Consider the following 21,912-nt stretch of genomic DNA (forward strand, 5'->3'; position numbering starts at 1 on the left):
TCTTATGACTGTGGGGATGCTGCAACAGTTATAAGTGTGAAAAATGGTCATAAGTCACTTTTTTCAGTGCCATTGTAACTTTGAATGGTCACTCCACACAAGCAAAGTACCAGCAAAGAAGGGGAAAAAAATTCCAGAGAGGTTCTTGAGAAGTCTAGTCCTGCCAAGAATGTAATAAAAGTTAATGGAGAGGCAGTTTCTGTAAGCAACACCAGAATGTTTCCTTCCTGCCTTCCTTACAGGATTAGGCCAGTAATTTCTTCTAACAACCGGTTCTCCGAACTGCTTAGAATGTTAACAACCGGTTCTAGCAAATTGGTGCAAACTGGTAGAACCCCTCCCCTGGCCCTCTCTCTTATAGTGCCTTCTCTTTATCATGCCCCACCCGAATATTTGTTTGACCCTGATTCTGATGGATATTTAGGAACCATCTTGTCCCAATTACATTGATCAGACCCACCCAATCAAGCAGGGAGAACCTGCTGTGAATCCCTTTGTTCAAAATTTTTTGACTGATGGGATCTACAAGGAAGACCTTTTCTGCTTTGCTCCCACCATTTGAAACATCTTAGTTACAGAGGTAAGGTGAGCCTACTCTGGTTTTTCAAAAGAGTGTTAAGGCCCATGTCTGCCAATTACCACGGTGGTCTAAGAATGTAATGCAACCCAGGGGATGGGTGATGGCTTGAGGATACTTCCTCCACCTTGTTCGCCTTCTGAAATATTTAAACTTTGATTTTTATTTCTAACTATTAATTTTAATCTTGTTCTTAATTCTGTTTTAACTGTGCTTTATTCATGCGTTTATATTTCTCAGCTATGTTGTTGTAAACCACTCAGAGTCACTTAGGTGAGACGGACAGTGTAGGAATTGAATGAATGAATGTTCATAAATCTTTAAAACCTGAATGCTTCCCTGAGTCTGTAAGTTGAGTGAATCAATCATGTTTTTTCCTCTAAAATGACTAGGATTATGTGGTTTGAATTTCATTGTTCTTAGGTGCCATTGTTTGTGTGTGTGTGTGTGTGTGTGTGTGTGTGTGTGTGTGTGTATGTGTTATTGGTTTTTTTAAATTATTATTTCACTTTTGAATCTTGTCTTATGATTGTTAGATGAGCGGCTATGTAAATCAATAATGTAAATAAACATACGTAAATGTTGACTGGATGTGGAATAGTTTATTTAGCCTGTTGAATAATTTTATCATGTTATTCCTCCACCCCAACTTTTAAAAAAATCTTAGTGTACATATATGTCACAGTTGATCCGTAAATATAAATAAAGGAATAAATATGTTATTTGAGAATACGGATGACTATGTAACAAAAGTTCCTAATAGCTGAAAAGTAAGTAACAAGCAATTTCCAAAAGTGATTTAAAAAGGAAGTATGCAAACTTGGTGTTCTTTTAAAGGCGCTGATTTGAGGCAGATGGTTATTCTTGCCATACAAAAGCGTTTTACACAAAGACTTCCATGCAATTTTAAAAAGTTCATTAAAAATATTGTAATTTCTATAACTTAATTTAAGGATCTAAAAAACATCTTATCCATTTCCATTGGTTCTTTATCTTCATGTTATTTATGATAATTAGCAAGAGGAATTGTTTTTTTACTCCTTTTCTTCCTTCAGACACTAAGAGTGACATAGTTCCCTAAGAACTGGACTAGTTCAGCAAAGTGAACAGAAAGAGGACATTTTTTTTTCAGCAAAGAAAATATTTTTGTTTGTTTGGAACCTGTGGAAATACCTGAACATTTGAGTCTTTAACTGAGACTGTCACTTTGACTCATTTGTGATGGCTTTTTGTATGTTTTTGATGTTCAAAACAGATGTCAAAATGGCACTTTGTAGCTGATTCATTTCAAGAGGAAGGGATCTATTTGAGTTGACTGAGAAATTTAATGGTACAATTCTTAGTGCTTAATTTCATAGTTCTGTTTAAGAAGCTATTCTTTGTGTATATGTTCAAAATATTGTACTTTAGTTTGCTGCTTGGTTTTAAAATGCAATCTTCTTCTAGATTATACCAAGCTGGATTTCTGAGAAATGTTAAAACATTCTTTCTGAAGAAGAAAGTAATTATGCCTTTTTGAATGCATTCTGGAATATTTGGATATACCTGGATATAAGCAGACTACTAGGGAGGTACATAGCCAATCAGGCTTGTATATAATGTTGCCTTTTCCATATTAACTACTTCAGTCATTAATTATTTCTCAGTTTGGATTTCCAGGGTAGAAATGCCAGACTGAAGATTGTTCTAGTAAAAGTGGAACTGATGATGGTGGCAGAATGAAGAGCCAGCAAGAGCCAATAAAGAGTGGTTCTTCAATAATTTCTTTCTGGACAAGGCCCCCATATGCTCCATTTCTATTTGTAACGAAGGGGGTCTCTTCTTTATATGTTTCTTTTTTTTCTTTACTCTTATTATTTTTTGCTTCTTTTCTGTTTTCTCTTTACTTTCTTTTCTGCATCTTCTACTCTTTCTTTATATTCTTCCATTTTTTGTATTAGTTTTTATTATTGTAATTGTAATCTTTATTGAAATTAGAATTAAAATATTGTTTCCCAGTTTAAGGGTCAAATAAAGTATGCCATGTGAAACAGCCTCTTTGTTCCTTAAGCTAAAGACAGTTAACTTATATTATAAAGTAGTCCTGAAATAACATTGCTGTAGTTTTATCCTCCATTTCACTCTTTTTAAAAACCCCAGAGAGACTATAAGCAGTGAGAGAATCCCCTCAAAATTATTTTGATAGTTCCAATAAATAATATTCTTGTAGATTTGGATTTTCTTCAAAAGTCCTAGATTTGTCCATTCTGCCAGGAGGCATAGGCAGAATCATAAAATGACATTGAGGGGAACTTCTAAGAATAAGAAGTTCTATGTTTGATGCAAAGCTAGGGAGGAATGGGAAGAGGCATTCCTCTGAAATCAAGAAAAGTGGTTCAAGATATTCTAATTGAAAATTTTAATAGGTGTCAAAATCTTCAATTGTCTGGAAGTATCCTTTTCCAATCATACCAAGCTACTCATAGTGGATGGTCCAGGAAAGCAAAATAACTAAAGCCTGAGATGAAAACACCATTAAACCTGCCACCCAAACTTAAATTAAGCTCTTCACTTACTTTAAATGCTCTCATTTTCTTTTTCTATTCTACACTGCTAATACTTATTTAGTGCTTCATTTAATTTGCATTTTATTCTTTATTTTTATCTAAATTGGGATGCTAATTTCGTCAGCTCTAGTCATTATAATTTGATGTATTTTTGTTATCTTTGGTGTTCCCCAAAGAAATACAATAAATATTTTGTGAGTTACACACACACACACGTTTATATAAGATAAAATTATTTAATTCACTAAAATATACCTTCTGCCATTGTTTAATGAATATGCCCAGATAGAAGAGAAGTTTGTTAGTTTAGCCACATTCCTGATTCATTATAGGCCTGATATTTCCTTCCAGCAAATTAAGGTTAAGGATCCCAACAATTAACAACCTAGGCCAGATAGAACTTCAGAAAGATAAATGTAGGATTGACCTTAACTATCAAGTCTAGTTTCCCATGTTACACATGCCTAATACTTCCCATATTTCTTTCATCCCTTCCACATTTCTGCCTTCCTACTTCATTCCACCCTGGCCTTCCTACTTCATTCCACCCATTCCACCACAACCTCTATTTATTTTTATTTATTTATTTATTTTTATTTGTCAATTGCTTACAAGATAATAAGTATAAGTAAAAACATAGTTATGAATACATGGATACATATAAGAAAAATAAAAATATATAAAAGAAACAATAGGACAGGGACCGTAGGCACATTGGCGTGCTTATGCACTCCCCCTACAGACCTCTTAGGAAAGGGGTGAGGTCAATAGTAGACAGTCTAAGGTTAAAGTTTTTGGGGTTTGGGAAAAAAACCACAGAGTCAGGTAGACTATTCTAGACATTGACCAGTCTGTTGCTGAAGTTGTATTTCCTGCAATCAAGTTTGGTGCGATTAACCTTGAGTTTGTATCTATTGTTTGCTCTAGTCTTGTTATGGTTGAAGCTGAAGTATTCATTGATAGGTAGAACTATGCAATATATGATTTTATATACTATACTTAGATCGGACCGAAGGCGGCATAGTTCTAGATTTTCTAGGTCTAGAATTTTGAGTCTGGTGGCATAAGGTATTCTGCAACGAGTAGAGGAGTGGAGAACTCTTCTTGTGAAATATTTCTGGACTTTCTCAACTGTGTTAATATCAGATACTCTTCCAGCAATTAAATGCTGTTTGTTTCCTATTACATGTAAAAGAAGTTTTCAGTATCAATAATGGTCCCCACCCATGCCATCTCTTTTAGACTGCAATTTGAAACCAGCAGCCCCAGGAATTCCACATATGCTTCCTAACCCTACAGTTATCTTATTTTTCTTTCACAGATCACACTCTAGTATTCTTCCCACTGATCTAACTCTTACCCAGGCTTCAGTGTAGAAAGGTCTAATCAGGGTCGAGTCCCTTTTCATAATTTGAACTCTTGTTCCTGCCAGAAATTCATTACATCTGATTAACCATTCCACTAGTGACAGAGAAGAGGAAAACTAGCTGACTGCTTCAGTTAAATAGAACAGAATCAATGTGAAATATTTAATGCCAAATATCATGGTTCCATTCACTATGGTGTCTGCCAGTCTCCTAAAATTCTTGTTCTTTTGGTAGAGATCAATTTCCTTTCATTGGCTGAAGTTCAGATGGCAGCACCCCTTACTCCAGCAGCATTGGCAACAAAATTCTAGATTATAATTCTTGTGAAGGCATCTGTTGACAGCCAATTGTGTTGTGAGTGAACATAACACTTTAATCTAAGTTAACATATGGCTACTTTTTTTTTAACCAGCCAAACACTCTTCAACAATTCAAACTTTCCATTTCTGAAGGACAGTAGTTTGATCAATTTTAGTTAGTGCTCATTATTATACACATACAGAGATATTCAAATATATATTAAACTATATTAACTTCTCAAGGAAAGATGGATATCAATTGGCTATCACAGTTTGAAAGGGGAAGTGCTTTTGCATACATGGCAAGGGAAGAAAAACTACTTTGTGACTGGAAGCCTCATCTGAGTAGACAGAAGAAAAACTATGCTAAGTCAAAACTTTTTTTCAAAATGATTGCCCCTATTTGAAGTTTTACTGTCTTCAGGGCTCTGTAGCAGATAAAGTCAGTGGGAGCATTCTTTTGCCTGCTGTTCAGTCCTCTCCCCATTGACATCCCCTTTGATGCTGCTAGAAAGAGAGATTTTAAAAATGCAGGTTTTTAAAAACTTACTCTTCTATGTGACCTGAGATGAATTTTAAAGGCTTTCCAAATGAGACGACCTCCAAAGAAAGGAAGTGGGTGAATTGGTGAAAAATGTGTCTATCTGCAAAAATACATTTCCATCATTTCTTTGTTAAAAAATGAAACAATTTTAAAAACTTTCAATAGTGTATTGCTGAATATAAAGCACTGAGGAATAATGGTTGCTTACTGTCCTGAATGGCTGACTTTTGGTCTCTTGCCCAATCATAATCTGAATAAGAACTACTAGATTGTCATTCACACTCTATCATGCCTTAACTGCTTAATTAAATCAAACTCCTTCTTAACATAACAAATAATTCATGAATTACTATAACAAATCTGACTGGATATTCTTTTTCTTTACAGGCTATTCTTGTCAATATATAGGTTGATCATTTGTATGAACAAGAGAATATTATTATATTATTATTATTTTGGTAGAAACTCTTTTTTTCCTTCCTGTAGTCAATCTTGACTCTTGTTAACGTCCATGTCTTTCAGGTCCAAATTCATGCAATTTTCTTGAGAAACAATCTTCCTCCCAGACTCACCTATGACTTTTAGATTTCCTGTGATCTCTGCTAGAAGTACTAACTACTTCATTTCCCTGACTAGATAAGGTCACCAGGTTGTCCCACATAATGACATCCCCTCTTTCTTTTTTGAAAATCATAAGGATTAATTAGAAAGTACTCTGAAATAACTGAGATGCAAGCAAAAAATTTTCAGTACAATCCTAAACTCAATTCCAAATGTTACTATGTCAATTGCTTTTATAGAGAATCATTATTGGATTTGGAACAATGAGGTTGTATCCGTGATGGTGTAATTCAAATTTTCACATGCAGTCAGAATCCAGTACTGTATTAATGATTATTAAGTCAGTAAATATAAAGAATGATTATACTTATTGTCAAAGATATCATTCCAAACATTTTAATTTTCAAGGAAAAATTGAATCTTGTCAAGTTTTCTGATAAGAAATTTAACATTTCAACTATTCCTAGACATTAGTTTAGACTTTAACTGATTTTTACAGTTACCTACCTTTTAGATAGCTATTTTAACACCTATCAGTGAAATAACAGCTAGGCTCAATGGTGAACAGATAGAAGTATTTTCGATCATAGAGTGGTACACTTTTCATATGCATGTTTTTAATCATTATCCTAGATATGTTTAGATGATATCTTGTTTTGAGTTGAGGAAAATTTTCTGGTATTTTAAAATAAATCCAGATCTGAACCTTTTGGAAGTTTGGCTCATAATTGCCAATACTCCTCTAAAATATTAAGTTTCTTATCTCTCTATTTCTCTCTCTCTCTTTTTCCCAACTAATTCCTAAAGAAACTGTATTAATATTTGCTTTGCACTTCTGTTAGTGCAAAAGATAACTGCTGCATTGGCATTAGTTTTATAACTGCATTTATTGAGGGAATGAAATGTGTTTACATGATTTGACAAGATTTTTCATATTTTAGCTGAAAAAAAATGTTTTTGAATTAATCCATAAAAGCTTTAACTGTAAGCAAAAAATTAAGGCTAGCAACTAAATAATAAACACTCATTTTCATATTGACAAATATTGCCAAATATTATGGCATCAGTATAGAAACTGAAAGCACACGATATCTAGTCCCATCTTAGGTACAAAGCCAGCTGGGTGCCTTTGAGCCAGCCAATATCTCTCAGTCCTAGAAAGCAGGCAATGGGAAACCACTTCCAAAAGCCTTGCCAAGAAAATTGTATGGTCTTGTCCAGGCAGTCAACAGGACTTAACACTGATTTAAACACACACACACACACAATATGAATCTTCCAGGCTAGATAATTGTCACATTTATCAAACTCGCCATGTCATGTTACCACCATGTGACATACTACGACGTTTTCCCCTTCACGGAGCTGGGGTGGGTGTGGCCTGTGCATGACACATGCAGACTGTGGGCCGCCAGTTTGACATCCCTGTGTTAGTAGAAATAGAGGATAATTTGCATAAAAATGCTTATATTCTTTAAGTGAAAATAACTTTGAGAAAATGCTAGTAACACATACATAACATCACAACAATAATATATTCTGGACTTCTAATCTTAAATGTATCATAAGTGTCCCCAAATATATAGAATTGAAGTTAAAATGACAAAATCATGTATATTCAAAGTTTTTGACCAAATTAACTACAATAGATGAGAATGTGTCTACTGAAACTTAATAGGACAGAGTTGATCTCTGATATTAATGAATAGAAGATCTAGTGTGATATAATGGTTGAGGGGTTGGGTCAAAGATCAAACAGATATTTGTTTAAATTACTTCATTTGTTATTGAGATACGTTGGGACAGTCATGACAGCTCAGCGTACTTCACAAACTTTTTATTTTAGGACAAAATGAAGGAAATCTTCTGTATATGCTGTCTTGAATTCCCAGAGGAAAGGCAAAACATACAAACATAATAAAAATAATCAAATAAATAGTTATGTGAACTCACATTCTGTTTTATTAACCTGATAGATGGGGTGATTTTAGGATTATGTCAAAAAAATTAACAGGTCATCATAAAATGGTCTACAACAAGGCCTAGATTTATTGAGGAAGACTAACAAAAGTATAGCAATTCTTCCAGAGTACTTAAATCCTAGTAAGACAATGTGATATTATGAAAAGAACCTAACAAACGAGATTAAAAAATGTGTACATGCATGTGCATGCACATGTGCGTGCACACACACACATACATACACAATTCTTGAAACAATACAACAATTATGAATTAATTTGCCACTTGGAAGGCTACACTTATATAGATAATTCACATTCATTACTATAATAATGTATATATTCTAATACATTTTTATCCTTCAGAACTATTGTTAGTAAAAATACTTCCATATCTTTAAGGTATTAAGCTACTAAAATACAATACTTATATATTTATATAGTATTGATCTCTGCACAAACATGGGTATATATATTCTTAAGTTTTCGCAGGTACTTACATGTATGGTATTCGGCTTTGTTCAGGTATTTTCCCACGTCATTATACTTGTGCTTTTAAAGTTGTAGCAATGTTTCGGCAGAATCTCATCTGCCTTCATCAGGCTTCTGTATTGTGTTCATCACAGTGTGATCATCACAGTGTGATGATCTTCTGAGTTCTATTGTTTTGACATCCTGGGTCTTGTGCTGTTATGTCCTGGGTTTTAATGAACTAGGTCATGGGCTGTGTGATGACTTTCTGAGTTCTATTGTTGTGACATCCTGGGTCTTGTGCTGTAATCTCCTGGGTCGTTGGCTGTGTTGTGACATCCTGAGGTTTTGTGGTGTAACCTCCTGAGTTCCATGATGTGATATCCTGAGCAGGTGGCTGTGATGTGACATTCTGGGTTTTGGTTTGGCTCCGAGTTTGAGGCATGGTTATGTGTTCATGGAGTGTGTCAGTTTGCTTGGTTTGGGGGTCGGGGTGTGTGGCAGCTGGTGATGCAGCCAAGGTCTGGTTTCTGGACGGTGGTTACCTTTTGTCTATGGGGTGGGTTTGAGTTTGAGTCTGGAGTATGGTGGTGGTGACATGTGTTGTTTTGGGTCCAGTGTTTGTTTTCGTGTCTGGGACTCGTTTGTTGATAAGGGCTAGTTTCCAGATGTCTGGTAGGCGGAACGTATCATCCCATTTATTCATGTTATGGGGGTGTTTCTCTATTTTGATGGCTTCCTTGATTATTATCTGTTCAGTATTGAACAGTGTTCAGTATTGGAGATTAATCTGGTTTCCTCAAAATAAATTTCATATCCTGTGGTTTTAAGGTGCTAGAAAAGGGAGGAAGTATTTTCTTCTTTTCTGACTGCGTTCTTGTGTTCTACAATGCGTGCACTTATTCTCCTGTTGGTTTGTCCCATGTATGTGGCTGGGCAATTGTTGCATGGTATTTCATAAACTCCTTGGTTTTCTAGCTGGATCTTGTCTATGGGGTTTCTTAGGATGTTGGCTATTTTTTTTTCAGTGCCAAAGGCTGTCCTAATATTATGCCTGTGGAGAATTTTGCTGATTTTATCTGTGGTGCCTCGGATGTAGGGGAGGAGGGTGATACCATTGTCCTGTTCTGTTTCTGGGGGGTGTCTCCTTTAGGATTAGGTAGGTAATTGTGTTTCTTTGGAAGCCATTGGAAATTAATAAGTGAGTGAGGGTGTGTAATTCTGTTCTCAGGTGGTCTTTGTCAGTTAGACGTTTGGTTCTGGAGATGAGGGTCTTGGCTACAGAGTTGATCTGTACAGGGTGGTGATGGGATTGTGCATTTAAGTAGCGGTTGTTGTGTGTTTTCTTCCGGTGGATGGTGTGTCCTAGGGAACCATTGGGTTTTTTGTAAATTAGTTCTTACAAAAAAGCCAGCCAATCTGCAAACATCAACTCCATCAACCAATCAAGAACTGACAACACAGCCAACCTCCCCACCTCTCCCATATATAGGGAGACGGCAGCTCTGATCACACTTGGCTCGCACAAGCACGAAGCCGAAAGCACCAGCCTGAAGATGGCGAGTGGGACCTTGTTGAAACGTTGCCAAGATACTCTCAATCTTAGACGGGAGAAGACCCAAACACACCAAGCGGGTACTTACATGTATGGCATTCAGCTTTGTTCGGGTATTTTCCCACGTCATTGTGGTTTGCTTTTAAAGTTGTAGCAATGTTTCGGCAGAATCTCTTCTGGTGATGAACACTATACAGAAGCCTGATGATGGCAGAAGAGATTCTGCCGAAACATTGCTACAACTTTAAAAGCACAACCACAATGACGTGGGAAAATACCCGAACAAAACTGAATGCCATATATATATATATATATATATATATATATATATATATATATATATATATATATATATATATATATATATGTTATGTCTCCTCTTGGAAATTCAAACGAACAAACACAAAGCAGCCGTTTCACAATCAAATCAAACTGAAGGAAAATAACAAGATAACGGCTGCCAGAAACTGTTAGGACTCCCCTTCAAAATTCAAACAAACAGAGATCTCTTTGCAGTAACGTCCTCATTCAAAATAGACATTTTGTTTCTGGCAAAAGGCACCAGCTCAGCTGTGTCCTTTTATACCCATTAAGGCAACGTGCTAATTAACTGGCTTGCCCTTCAGATTAATGTTTCCTGGTTCTGACGTCAATCCACGATCTAACAGTCATCAGATTCAAAATTCCTAACAGGACCGATCCTTCCAATCACAATATATATATATATATATATATATATATATATATATATATATATATATATATATATTGACTTCAATCTAGGTTTCTTTAGTCTTTTTGGTTCAGAAACCTACATCCTTAAATGCTTAAGAAAAATGAATTGATATAGATATGTGAGTTTCTAACAAGATGTAATATCAACTTTCAGAAACGGATTCCTGCTTGTTGTAACTAGAATAATGATGGGTGCTATTAGTATTGCAATTAGTATTGCAATAATCAGGTAAAAAGTTGGTACAGTTGTTGATTAAGAAAGCCATGGATTCACAGTATTCATTTAGTATAGTGGAAGACATGCTTGTAACTTTAACTTTTGTTTGTTATAAAATGATTAACAAAAACCACAAAAACCAAATAGGAACAAGCTATGATCATGGTTAAGGATAGGAAAGCAGAGACATTGCCATTTTAAACTCGGGTGTCTGTCTGATTTAATGTTTTAGTTGTTCTTAGTTTTTCTTCTAGGTTTGTATGCTGCCCAGAATCCATTGAAGTTGAGTGGCCAATAAATTTAAATGAATAATTCAATGAACTATGAATGACCTATTAAAAAGCATATCTCAGTGAATCTGTATTTTTACAACTTTCATATGTCTCTTAAAAGACATGTTAAATTTATATTGAATAATTGTCATTTTCATATGTATGAAGTTTTTTCAAGTTTCTGTACATTTTTGCAAAGTATTTTCAATATTTTTTTTAATGTCAGACTTAAAAGCATTTACTTAAGAGCTGATTAAAATAAACAGATAAGTTGAGTTCCTTTCCTTCCTTCTTTCTTCATTCAGATTCTAGAACTTCATCAAGTCGAATCAGAATTTTAAAAATAAAGTTAGCTGGATGTCTTAACTAAAAGTCACTCGGTTTAGAAATGTAAGCTTCTTTGTAATTTGTCTGACGTAGAATTGCCTTTAATGTACAAGTGTGAACCAATATTTTGATCCAGATATGAATTAGAATAAATATTTGCCCAATTTAAGAAAGACCTACAGTATCTCTTTAGATTTCAGGAGTCAACGTACATACTTTGCTTTCTCTCTGTGCATGATGACACCATTTGATAATTCTAAACTGTCAGTGTCCCCTAAACAAGAAAACTTCTAGAAAATTTCAAACCTATCATCCCCCCCACTCCCCCCAAAAAAAGCTTTTAAAACACTGGTTCAAAATACTAGACTGGCAGTGAAACACTACCAGCCAGACATGCTTTTCACTGATAATGTAACATAAGGCACTGGGAAAAAATTTAATGAATGAAAAGAAATGTCAAAACAGGAGAAAGCAAACACTCCTTTTAAGATGATCTTAACTTATCTAGACAAAAGCGCTAATCTGGACAAAAGCCATGTTCCCAGACCAAACAGATTATCTTTATAGCTTGAACTGTTACTTAATCCATAAAAGGTGGTTTTCTTTTCTTTTTAAATAGGCATGTTTTGGATTCCATCGATTTTCCGGCTTGATGATTTCCAGCACTTACCCTTCATGATTTTTAACTTTCTACCAAGAACTATGTTGATATTATGCAGCTCCTTCCACCCTATCGTTCTAACCACTCTTTTACAGCTGGTATTTCTCCTTTCAAATGTATAATGATTTCAGCCTTGCTGCATATTGCTCTGCAGTCTCAATTTTAGTGAAACTGTCTTGTTAAATTTAATGAATGTAATTCAAACATTATTTAAATAACTTTTCCTACAAAAGATCAAAGTATACTGTAGAACTGGTCAGCCGGTCTAAAATTAAGGGAGAATATTATGGAAGTGTGCTTTATAGACATTCCTAACAAATTTTCCAAAAATTATTCAACAGCAAGCCATAAATAAAAGCATTTTGCACAGTTAGACCACCTTATCTAGTTTTAAAAGAGGGAACAGTATTACAAATTTGCTAAATATGTACACACACACACATACGCACACATAGTGAAGTGATACAAACCAAACAAACATTTTTTTTTATAAAAAAAAGTTTACACAATTCTTCCGTAAATATACCAGTGGAATGTAGCATCTCACACAGTAATCTTCCTAGCCACCCAATCAAGTCTGCATTTCAGGGAATTCTATAAGCTGTTTTGGCTGCAGACAAAGCATGCTGCAATTCTGATTCTCTGGAATTGCCAGAAGCACTGAGAATTATCTTGTGGTTCTCAAGAGCTTTTGTAAGGCCACTTTCTTAGTGTGCATCTCAACAAGTTCTTTGATTTAAAAAAAAAAACCCAGCTGGCTTCTGTGCACAAATTGTCATTCAAATCCGAAATGGCCAGCTGCAGTCTTGGTCTACTTCTGGCTTTATGAACTTTCTATAGTCATGAGGCTTGTAAAACATCACCATAGCTAAGAAAGGACTCACATCTTTTGTTATACAATAGAACTTTGAAATGTGAAACAGTATATGGTCCAAAGTGAGGGATTTTTTGGGGATAAATTTAATATTAAAGAGGAAGACTTGTGTCACACACCTCATTTAACCTATGATAGTATGTTTTAGGAGAATTTTCGTTGAATATAGCCTTTATATGCTGGCAAAAATGATTTTTGTGTCATTTTTAATTCCTATCTATTTAGTTGAAAATAATTTCAGTTGGTGTGCAATATTATATTGAAATCAATACTGCCAAGTGATTATTTGCATAAAGATGCTGATTTGTAATAGTTCAGTGCTGGCATCCATCACAATGTGATTAATAGATGGTTATATTCAAATGCTTAATATTAAATAAAGAGCAAAAACTATTTTTTTGAAGGAAAGAGAAAAAAATCTGTTTATTGTACTGTCATATGTTCAGTAATCTGGAAAGATTTCCATTCCTAAAAGGAAAGCATAAAAGCATAGTGCAGTACATTTTATGCTGGTCTGCTTTCTTACCTTCTCTGATGAGTTGGTTGTGGAAAGACTGTGTCAATGCAAGGCTCAATTAGTGTAATTTATGTATCCTTGGATGTCAATCTCTGCTGTTGAAAGGTGGGACTCGCAAAGACCCTGTGCATTAATTAAGAACTCATCTCTGTAGAATTATCTTTCCACCTAAGGAACCAGAAGAAGAAAGTTTTAATTAGATTCAAAAGACAGCATGTCATAAGCAAAGTAAGAAAATTGTTTCATGAAATTTTAAGAAGAGAAAAAGTACGTTGTTAATCCAAATATCCTGTTAATAACAGGAACTTCTGGTTCATATTTAACTTTAATAGTTAAAGAAGTTGCTTCATTGTATGTTAATTTTTCTTGAACAAAATCCTAAATCCTAAAGTGGGGACAACTCCCAATTTTCCTGATAGGCCTAGACTATTTCCTTATTATTGGTCCATGCCTAATTATTGATGCCGAGCTGATGCTGATTGCCTGCAATTACATATTTGATGATATTTCTCTCTGATGACCAGCATTTTCTTTCAATGCTATCCTGAGGCTGAATAGTCAATGGGCAAAACAATGCAAGCTCAGCAAAGCCAAACAAATAGACATGCACCACACTTCCTTTTCATTGGCTGAGTGATACACAGAATGTGCAGTTGCTAGCTGGCCTCAATACTGGCACTCAAGAGAGGTTGGAAGTTAGCTGGGCTCACTTGTGTCAGCTGCTTCAGAGACGCCTGGTCTCTTTGAATGGCCTATGTGGGGGCTATCATCTATTCTGCTGAGGACTCACATGGGAAACAATACCTAAATAATTAATTATAACATTTATAAATTAAAGGAGGCAAAACAAATTTTAAAAGCTGGTCCAGACTCTAGAAAATAAACATGTCAGCTAATAGCTCATATGCAGCAAAAGGGAGGGGAAAAATGAATTAATGAGGAACTTTACATTTGGAAATATAAGAACAAATTAGCTTGTTAGTGGCTAAATAAATACGGTAAAATAAAATAAGGACATTAAAAGGTCTTAGCAATCAGGAAAGTAGTAAGAGACAAATTCAAGACAGGAAAAAATATGTTAACTCAGAAATAAAACAAGATTTTATCAGGGAAATATCCCAGACGATTAGCAAGAGAAGCCAAAGTACATACTGAACCTCTTAGATGGCATAATTAACAATAAAGACAGTTGTTTCAAGGATAAATTGCTCAATAAGAATATGTGTTCGAATTTGGGAGTGGATTAACTAGCTATTCCCAAATACTGAAACATGTTTTCTTCATTATATTAGCATGTTTTTGCTACTGCTATTGTAATGTGCTACATTTTATTATGTAATTAGTATGCTAGTTATAAACTTCACTACAGTTCTGAAACTGACAAAACAGGATGCTTTCAGATACTCTACAAAAATTATTCCACCTAAATAATAATAAATTAATGATAATAAAATTATTTCACCTAAATAATAAAGTAAGGCTAGAAAGAAAATGTACAGGAAAGAGATTTGTTCTTTTCTGAATGTCATTTATAGTGAAATTCATCCATTCTCTATATAACAAAGCACCATTGATTCTGCAACAGGACCATGAACATCTGGAGCTTTATACCTCTAAAGGAATGATCAAATATTTAAGTTGTATCTTTTTTTTTCTGATAGTGGTAGCAGTGAGGGTGAGGATCCATGTAATGAAAATTAAAAGTTTATGTTTTATTTCAGGAGCTTTCTACACTTTTTTTAAAGAAAATGCAGCATATAGTACTAATTCAGAAGTGAATTGAGATGCCAACATCTAGAAACAAGTAAAGTAACAAGTAACAGATCTGCCAACATCTAGAAACAAGTAAAGTAATAACTAGCAGTCAGCACGGATTTGTTAAAAACAGATCATGCCAAACCAATCTTATTTCATTCTTCAATACAGTGACTAAATTAGTAGACCAGCAAAATACTGTGGACGTAATATATTTAGATTTCAGTAAGGCATTCGATAAAGTAGACCACAATCTACTTCTTAATAAGCTAGAAAAAAGTGGAATAGATAGCACCACCACTAGATGGACTTGCAACTGGCTGGCAAACCATACTCAACGAGTAGTCCTTAATGGGTCTAAGTCTAAATGGAGGGAAGTAAGCAGTGGGGTGCCACAAGGTTCTGTCTTAGGCCCAGTACTCTTCAATATCTTCATTAATGACTTAGATGAGGGAATAGAAGGGGAACTTACCAAATTTGCAGATGATACTAAGCTGGCAGGAATAGCTAACACCCAAGAAGATAGGCTCAAGATCCAGATGGATCTTGACAGACCAGAACACTGGGCCATATCTAATAAAATAAAAGTCAATATAGAGAAAAGTCAAGTCCTACACTTAGGCAAGAAAAACCAAAAGTACACATATAGACTGGGTGAAACCAGGCTCAATAGCAGTAACTGTGAGTGGGATCTTGGAGTCTTAGTGGACAACCAGCTAAATATGAGCCAGCAGCGTGCAGCCGCCGCCAAAAAAGCTAACGCAATGGTAAGTTGTATTAACAGAGGGATACAGTCAAGATCAAGGGTAGTACTAATACCACTCTATAAAGCCTTAGTAAGACCACACCTAGAGTACTGCATCCAGTTTTGGTCACCACATTATAAAAAAGATGTTGAGACTCTAGAGAAGAGCAACCAGGATGATTAGGGGACTGGAAGCTAAAACATACAATGAACAGTTGCAGGAACTGGACTTGGCTAATCTAGTAAAGAGAAGGACCAGGGGAGACATGAGAGCGGTCTTCCAATATTTAAGGGGCTACCACAGGGAGGAAGGGGTCAAGCTATTTTCTAAAGTTCCTGTAGGCCAGACAAGAAATAATGGAAGGAAACTGAACAAGGAGAGATTTAACCTGGAAACAAGGAGAAACTTTCTGACAGTGAGAACAATCAACCAATGGAACAACTTGCCCTCGGAGCGCCATCAGTTGAGACTTTCAAGAAGAGATTGGACTGCCATTTGTCACAAATGGTGTAGGGTCTCCCGCCTGGGTGGGGGGTTGGACTAGATGACCTACAAGGTACCTTCCAACTCTGATTATCTGTAATCTGCTTCTATATCTAATTGGAAGAATCTGTCAATAGGACCATTGACTTGGCAGTAATATTTGCCAATTTGCATCTAACAATTTGCTTTTCTGTTGATTATCAATCCTAAAAGGCAGTTCTACCACTTTAGTATCTTCATTGTAAATTTAAAAGTAGGTTACTTGTCATGAATTTGATTTTCTTTATATTTAAACTTAGTACCTCTTTCCATTATGTGCCTTGAGTTACATTAGTAGAGTTGTGCATTTGCTTCCCATGATATAGATTGGATAAGCAATAGGATACAGCCTTAAGTTACTCCTTTGCCAGCATGAAACCAGTCTCTTTTGCCATACTCCATTTGGAGTAGGACTTTACTTGACTTTATACAAATTTTGCATGGGGACAACAAGATGTTTCTAGTGATCCCATTTTCTTAGAGATATTCCGCAACCAAAGGCCCTTCTATATCAACAAAGCATACAATATATGAAATATTTTTTGGTAGTCTTTGGCTTTCTAAATTACCCAATATATGTCAGCAGTATCTTTTTTCCCTTAGCCTTTTCTAAAATCATCTTCAACATATGACGTATCTCTTTTCATGTAGGGGTTTAATCTGCACTGGAAGATTTTAAGCACTATTTTATCAGAATGTGAAATTCTTTGTTTAATAGTTTGAACATCCTGTTAAATCTCCTTTCTTTGGTATTGGTACACAAACTGATATATTCCAATCTGTTGATCACTTTGTCTTTCTCCAGATTTACTGGCATAGTTTTGTTAAAACTGTACAGTTTTCTCTTCTGCTTTTTGCTGTATTTTTGTAAATATTCCCTCATTCCATCTGCTACTAAAGAAAAGGCTCTGAGGTCCTGATAGATGGCATTTGAAGGAATTTGGAACATGCTACCTGTGTTTCCCTGAAAACATGACCTACCCTGAAAACAAGCCCTAGCCTGATTTTCATGCCTGTGCCGAATATAAGCCCTACCACTAAAGTAAGCCCTATTAAGAGCCTTGGCAGCTGGCTGTCTGCCCATTCTGTCTGGTTGCTGCCAACACAAGGCAGGGCCACTAAGTGAGGTGGTGGATAGAGGATAAAATGAGGAGGGGGGTGGAGAACAAAGCTTCTTCTCTTTGCTCACTGCTAAATAGAGCAGGAGGCTGAGCGATGCATTGGTGCCACGGAGGTGGTTGTGTGATGGTGGATGAAATGAGGCAATGGGTGGATGGACAATGAAGCCCCAGCAGTATCCTTGGCTGCCTGGCCTGCAGAGAGACTGATACTGGCAGAGTGAGGCTGTGGTGGCCAAAGCAGCCCCTTCCCAACCCCATGGCAGTGGCAGTGGGGCATCTCCTGCTGCCACTCTCATTCCACTACCAGGTCTTATTTTCAGGGAAACATAGAAATCTACTGGATTACATCAGCAGGTAGGTATTATAGCAGTCCCTCAACTAATTTGGCTCTGCAGAGCTGTATTAGCAATGACTAATAAATTATACCCAGAAGCAAACTTTTCTGATCTAGGAAAAGTACACTATATGAAGCTATGCAAAGATCTTCCTGGTCACAGCTCCCACTTGTTCTTTTATATATTTATTCTGGGTTTTTTTCTGCATGGAGGAAATTTTTTTCAACTAGCAAAAGCTTCTAAGACTGGCCCCTTTCAAAGCAGAGGCTGCTTTGAATAATTACAGCCAATTAAAAAGGGTAAGTCATAGCAACATCCTTTGGGAATGAAAAGGCTATGTACATTTAAGTGGAATGTCTCTCCTCTAACTTTAAAGCTTTATCTGCATATGACATTACAAAGTGTGGATTTCCATTGATCTGAACATCTTGGTGGGGTGTTCTTGGAAGCCAATTGTCTATGATACCCTGATGCATACAGGCCAATGATTAGAGATAACAATTACCCTTCCACATTCTCTATAATACTACATTGTGACTATCACTGTCTTAATTTGCCATTTTGAAATAATAGATTAATGCACAAGAGAATGAAGTCTTTGACTTAAGTATTTTCGTACACTTTCTCTTTGTTTCATGCTACCTAGAACTTATTTTGGATGCTATTGTGATCAGATTTTGCTTTTATAGCCTGTGAATTTAAAAAAATATATATTAGTGTTCTGTCAGTTTCACTTATATCAACATTATTATCTGCAATTTGTTCTTAGTCACATTTAGCATATTTTGTGTCAGTTGTATCTCTTAATTACAAATATGACAGAAATAAATGAAAAATCAAACTCCAGAAGCAACAGTTAATCTTTGTTCTTCTAAAGAACTACATGTATTTTATAAGCATAGAAATTGCTGTCATTCAAGTGCAGCTGTGTCAGAATTGGAATCAAGTTATTAGCAGCAGGTTGCTTTCTTGTGCCTTTCCTTCATGTTTCTCTCTGAAACCAAACTCTGGGTTTGCAGCTTGGTAAACAAGCTAGGGAGAAAAAAGGCTAACTCAAACAATGAAATCTTGATGATCTACTGAACTGTGACTGAAATTTGTGACCTGCTTTGAGGCAAATCAAATTCAGCAACAAAAGTCCTTATAACTATCAGCAAGTTCCTGACAGAATGTCAACACAATAGTACTAAATATTGCAAATGAACCATGCTGGGAACCATCAGACATCATGTGCGGCCATGAAATAATTATAACAACTAGATGTATTCATTTATTTGTATTTTTACCACATAAAATAAATATATATTTTAGCCTCCTATGTGTACTAAACATAGAAAATCTTTGTTTGGTACAAAGCACACTGAAAAAAATCCCCACTTACAAATTAGAGAAATTGAGATGCAATAATGAAATTCCCATCTGGTATCTTTTGGATGTATTAATGATTCTATGTGTTTCACTGGAATGCCTGCACTATTGTCCTAACTGCATTCTTCAGTCACAATTACATTATTCCTTCACAATAGTTTTCACATTTCACATAATTCATGTACTGTTTGATCAGTTTTCATGGGAAGTTGTTACTGTGATGGGTCTCTGTGCCATTAAACATAGATTATGATAAAACAAAAGTAATATAAAAAGAAAAAGAAGAGTCTATAGATTACAATCAGTATTAATGTGACTATGACTTGACATATTTCTATGCAATAGGATTAATTTATATCATGTTTCTGAAAACATGTGGCTAAAATATCAATGTAATGAAATATATAATTTTATTTCAGGAGTGACATTAATCATTTTATAGACATATTACACTATAATATCTTATTATATACACACACATATGTTTGTGTATGGTACCTTACATGCAAAAAGCCTTGTGATTAATAGTTTTGGAAAGAATAAACTGTTTCTGAATTACTTAATCTGGTATTACTTTGATATGTTTTTGAAGCACCTTTGTGGACACTAAAAACCATTAAACATATGGCTCACTATTTTGTATATGTTAGAGAACAAATAGAGCTGATTCTAATGAAAAAGGACTCTTTGATTTAAAATGCACTTGTAACTTCAGTTTCTGCATCTTGCATTTTGTCTCTCTTATTATCCTTTCATTGTATCACACAACTAATATATTTCTATTTTAATTGGTGTGCATTTGTGCAGATGTTCTACATGCCCTTCAAAACAAGAACTATGGAACACTTAGCCTGCACACTTGGATATAGAGATATTATATACTTATTTTATTAAATACTTTGATGTATCAACTCTTTCTATGAGGATCAGATAATCTTTATAAGTTAATGAGATTCATACATCTTCTTATATGATTATGTAATCCTGGGTTTTAGAATCTGTATCCTAACTCTGTATATATTATTTGTTGTTACCTATTTCTTTTAGTGTATTTAGTATCTTAAGAAGATGCATATATTTCTGTCTTAGTCATCAATTACTAATACTTGTATTACCTTCCGTAATCCACTTGGTTATAGTCATGTTGAAATACAAGTGCAGGAGCCAAGCTAGTTAGGGAATAATATTGTAATGCTCTAATACATCTTGAAAGCACCAGAGTGGGATATGCACAAATATTAAGAATGCTTTAAGGAAAAAGGAGTAACTAAAATTTTACCAGATATTGCAAGGAAATGTGAATATTTGTTTTAAAAGGAAATATACTTCTAGATTGCTATTATAGCACCTCATATTAAGCTATATAAAGTGGAAACAAAGTTGTTTAGTGTCTAACTTATTCAACAAGAGCCCCATTTAAGAGAGCACATTGAGGTTTATCTTGTTTTTCTTGCAGGAATAGTAAACGTGGAGTTCAGTTTTAGAAGGCTGGCAGGCAGCACAGTGAGCTGAAGAATGGTGAGGGCAAAGAGTAGATATCCTGCAGCTCTGTGTCTCACCTCTTTCTATGGTTCAGTTTCTCTATCCCATGGCAACTCATTTGTCTGAGTGTGGCAACAGAAAATAATGTTGGCATTGCTTGTTAAATGGCCTATCCAAGGATCAGGACCCAGAGCACAAAGGAACAAATTACTGCTCAGTAGGCAGGTTGCCTCATATATCCAGACTGCTGGATACAGTCAAAGGGTCTTCTTTTATTAGACAAAGGGTCAGGTTTATTTTAGACATAGAATAACAGTACGGTTTCTGAAACAAAGAGTCAGACATTAAGATATGGGTTTCTATTCCTTCAAAAAAGAAGACAAGGCAAGCAATAAAAAGACTGTCAACTCAAAACTGCCTTGTTTCCTTTGCCTGCTTAAACCAACATTGACCGATAATAAATAAGAGAGAATAGCAGACAGATCCTGAAAAAAATAATTTCAGAATTAATTTTAAAAGCATAATCTGAAAATGAGAAAGTGGATAAAGAGGAAGCATGGTATGGAATTTAGAATATTGATTTAGGACAATACCATAACCTGATTTCTTAACATCAAGCAGGCAAATGTTTAATACCTGAAAAATGTTGAAAAATGTATTCACTAGATTTACAAATTATATTAAACCAAAATGAATTACAAACACATTAAAATAATATTTTATATTCATCACAGATATTAGTTGCCAAATGAAATAAACATGAAATATAATTCTGAATGAAAGCAAAAGATAAATAGATAAATACATTTGTTCTCTTAAATTATTTTTATCCAGTTATTTGTCTATGGGTGATAATAAATGTGGATGAGTACTTTGGATTGGTCTAAATATGCATGTATGTCTTTCCCAGTCTCCACTTGCACGCAATTTTCATTGCCCCAGTAATTTACTGAAACATATCATAAACTCAGCAGGAGAAATTGTGAAAAATATGGGTCAAAGCCCAGCAAGAGAGGAAGAAAAGTCCCCTAAAACAATTATTCCAATTCCTAATTGATCCTTTTTTATATCTGAATATGTATGCATGTGCGTGTGTGTG

The 21,912-nt window shown here is 35.1% G+C and overlaps 1 protein-coding gene across 1 annotated transcript in view; it reads right to left on the bottom strand.

The window, feature by feature from the left end:
- Positions 1-13,633, bottom strand: part of TENM3 (teneurin transmembrane protein 3) — a 660,890-nt gene extending 647,257 nt beyond the window's left edge. Inside the window, exon 1 of the mRNA XM_087936357.1 lies at positions 13,494-13,633. The gene's annotated coding sequence lies outside the window, so the exon portion shown is untranslated. The remainder of the gene's footprint in view (positions 1-13,493) is intronic.
- Between the last annotated feature and the right edge of the window lie 8,279 nt (positions 13,634-21,912).

The sequence above is a fragment of the Pseudonaja textilis genome, chromosome 6, assembly GCF_049901715.1.
Source record: "Pseudonaja textilis isolate UNSWEBS1 chromosome 6, rPseTex1.2, whole genome shotgun sequence".
NCBI lineage: Eukaryota > Metazoa > Chordata > Lepidosauria > Squamata > Elapidae > Pseudonaja > Pseudonaja textilis.